Below are 3,275 nucleotides of genomic sequence, written 5' to 3'. Positions count from 1 at the left end.
GATACAATAGAATATAAACTTTCCACACTGTCCCTTTGTGGGGACATTTTGTTACAACAGCAAAGCAAATTTACTGTGCAACATTAGAGGTATATTGATCTTTTTCATTCCAGGTACATCCAACCTAAATTTGCTTGAATCTGTTTTTTAGGCAATGGGATACCCAATGAACTGTCAGAAGACCGCTGTCTTACTGAAGTCTCTGAGGAGCTGCTGCCATGTGCCTCTGTTGTTGCAAACATGTATGAGCAGGACTTGGGATCCTCACTTACTTGGGTGTCTACTTTTGGAACAGACCCGTTTTCATCTGAAGAGGACAGAATCCATGCAGAGCAGGACTTTGCAATTGACTACCCTGACATGTCTCTTCTTTTTAATCACGTGGTTAATGGTGACCATACTCCTTTCCAGGATGCATTGATCTCCTTAATGAATGTGACTGAAAGATATGTCTGAGAAAATGTATTAGCACTGCTTTCTTGCAACTTCTGGTGTCGTCCAGTAACTCAATTAATTGACCATTTTTTCAAAAATAAATTTTTACAACTGAAAAATCAGGATGTATGGAACAGTTTTACATTTCTTCCAAAGCTTTAAGTTATTTGAAATGAGCTAATAAACATTAATGTTAACTGTCTGGCATCACTAAGGTAACCCCCCCCCCCCCCCTACCCCCCCTTTACCTCTTTACCACACATACTATTTTGGTCTAATTCTTATTTGAGCATGAGCCTTAGAACAGAAATGTCATGTGCTTGATGATTAATTTGGAACATACCAAACAGGTAAACAAGTCTTTATTGTAGAAACAATTCCCAGACAATTGCAATTATAAAAATATATGAGAACTTTCAATACAATCATTATGTAAGATAGTGCAAACGAGGTCATTTAGCTTGTAAAAAATGAGGTAAAAACAAAGTCACCAAGCAAATCGTTCATAGTTCAAGTTAAAAGTGCTTTCCATGTATTAATGAACAACATTCAGTGAAACAGGGAACAAAGAATTGCTTAAAATAATGCTTTAAGCTCAATATTACTGCCAGAGTGCATTTCCCAATGCAGCCAGGCCATCAGAGAGTCCAGTGACTCTTACTGTGTTGATGCCAAACTCATCTGCTCGACATTTTGGGCAAAACGCAGAATTTTTCTTCCACTCTTCAGCGCAGGTCAGGCAGCCAATAAGGCTTTGGCAGCATGTTGCAACAATGGGCTCAACCACAGGGCCTGCAAATTTGGTTAGAACAGTTGTAAAACACAATAAATACAATTCGTTTTTTAATGGCAGGACACTGTGCTCTAAGTGCTCAATAAGCAGCAGATAGTATGGAAGTAACCCTGAAATCTGCAAACAAAAGACAAAATCCTTTTTTTTTTTGTTAATTACCTTTGCAGACAACACAGGCAAAGGCATCTTTAACAGCTGCTGCATCGGCTGCTCTCAGGGACACTGCTGTGCTGCGGTTGGAATTAGCCAGCTCCGTCAGTTCCCGGATAGTAGTCGACACTTCTCGAAGCCCCTGTGCTGCCAAAATGACCTCCTCAATTTGATCGTACACAGCATCAAGGCCATTATCATCTCGCCGGCTGAAAAGCAAGATAAACATACATTATAACCTACTTGTTCTCAATAACATACTTGTAAAGTTACAGTCCAACACTGAAATGAAATTTCTGCATTTGACCCATCCCCGTGGGGAGTGGTGAGCTGCAGCTGCACTCAGGAACTATTTGGTGGTTTAAAAGTAGAATAACTGTGTTAGTCATATTGTTATGATGCAGCCAATATTTTAAATTCAGAGTTTAAAAGACTGGCTGTTGTAAATACCATTGATCTGTCAACCTAACTAGCTAATTTGATGTAGCGCCTTCTAAGAGTCCTGGAACCCCCCAAGGCGCTTTACAACACAATCATCCACCCATTCACACAAACATTCACACGCTGGTGGGGATGAGCTACGATGTAGCTACAGCTGCCCTTGGGCGCACTACAGAGGCAAGGCTGCTGAGCACTGGCGCCACCAGTCCATAAGACCACCACCAGCAGGGTTCAGTGTCTTGCCCTAGGACATGACAACAGCGACAGACTGAGCGGGGCTAGAACCTGCAACCTTCCGATAACGGGGCGAGCTATTAACTCCTGTGCCACTGTCGCCCCACCAAATGAACCACAGTAATCCAAACTTGTGCATGAACTTCCAGAGATGAACTATTTTGGCAAAACCATTTTCACAAAGAAGAAACTTACTTACAAAATGTGCAGTCTAAATTCACACCAAATGAAATTCCTGTGTAAATACCTCAGCTTCCTCTTTTTACTTCCTTGTAACTGCAAGAAGTCTTCCTCTCTCACAGCCAAGACTTTCCTTGCATTTTGCTTCCAAAATGCTGATCCTGTAAGTAAAATGGTCGATTCAGTTCACAACACATTAAATTTTTTCTTCACAGAAATTAGTGTTTTTTTTTTACTAGGAGGTTTAAAATGTTCATTTACCTCTGGTTCCTTCCGTTTCCAAGATTTTGTTTCCCTGACCATCAGTAAGGATAATTAACTCCTCTTGTTCAAGGGCCTCGTTGACTTTTCTGGTGATGCCCACTACAGAAGCTTCAAACTCAGAGAAACGCACCGTCAGGGTCTTGCTTGTTTCCAATCTGCCATCAACAAGTTCAGCGATGAAGATGGTCCTGATAATGACAATAATTTAATTACTCATATAATCCTGAAATAGAGACAGAATAATAAAAATATTAATATTAATAATAATAATTTTTATTTATAACGCACTATACATTGGACATCAAATCTCACAGTGCTACAAAGATCAAACAAGTAACAGATAAAAACTAATTAAAACAACAACAACAACAAAAGTTCACAGACACTTAAAAATACGCTTTTCTAAAAAGGAAGGTTGTCAGTTCCCTTTTAAAAACATCGACGGTCAGGGGGGCTCTGAGGTGTTCAGGAAGAGTGTTCCACAGACACGGAGCAGATGCTGTAAAAGTTCTGTCGCCCATGGTCTTAAGCCGTGTCCTGGGCGCAACCGAGAGGTGCCGTTGGCCTGCTCTGGTCCGGGTAGCGGTGTGTGGGGAAAGAAGATGAGTGAGATATATGGGGGCCGCACTGTGCAGACAGTGGTGGGTGTGCAGGAGGATCTTGTATTCTATACTAAGGTGTACAGGGGGCCAGTGGAGGATGGGGGTAATATGCTCATGTTTCTGCACCCCCATTAGGACCCTGGCAGCACTATTCTGGACAAACTGGAGCTTTTGGA

General features: G+C 41.4%; 1 long non-coding RNA gene across 1 annotated transcript; it reads right to left on the bottom strand.

Moving 5' to 3' along the window:
• Positions 1-1,130: 1,130 nt before the first annotated feature.
• Positions 1,131-2,676, bottom strand: LOC139070785 (uncharacterized). The gene is made up of 4 exons (XR_011521240.1): positions 2,495-2,676; positions 2,301-2,394; positions 1,388-1,587; positions 1,131-1,227 (listed from the first exon to the last, which is right to left on the bottom strand). It is a non-coding gene; the product is annotated as an uncharacterized lncRNA (long non-coding RNA).
• Positions 2,677-3,275: the final 599 nt, after the last annotated feature.

The sequence above is a fragment of the Nothobranchius furzeri genome, chromosome 1 (assembly GCF_043380555.1).
Source record: "Nothobranchius furzeri strain GRZ-AD chromosome 1, NfurGRZ-RIMD1, whole genome shotgun sequence".
NCBI classification, from domain to species: domain Eukaryota; kingdom Metazoa; phylum Chordata; class Actinopteri; order Cyprinodontiformes; family Nothobranchiidae; genus Nothobranchius; species Nothobranchius furzeri.
The sequence above is the reverse complement of the archived record's forward strand: the minus strand, read 5'-3'. Positions and strand labels throughout refer to the sequence as shown.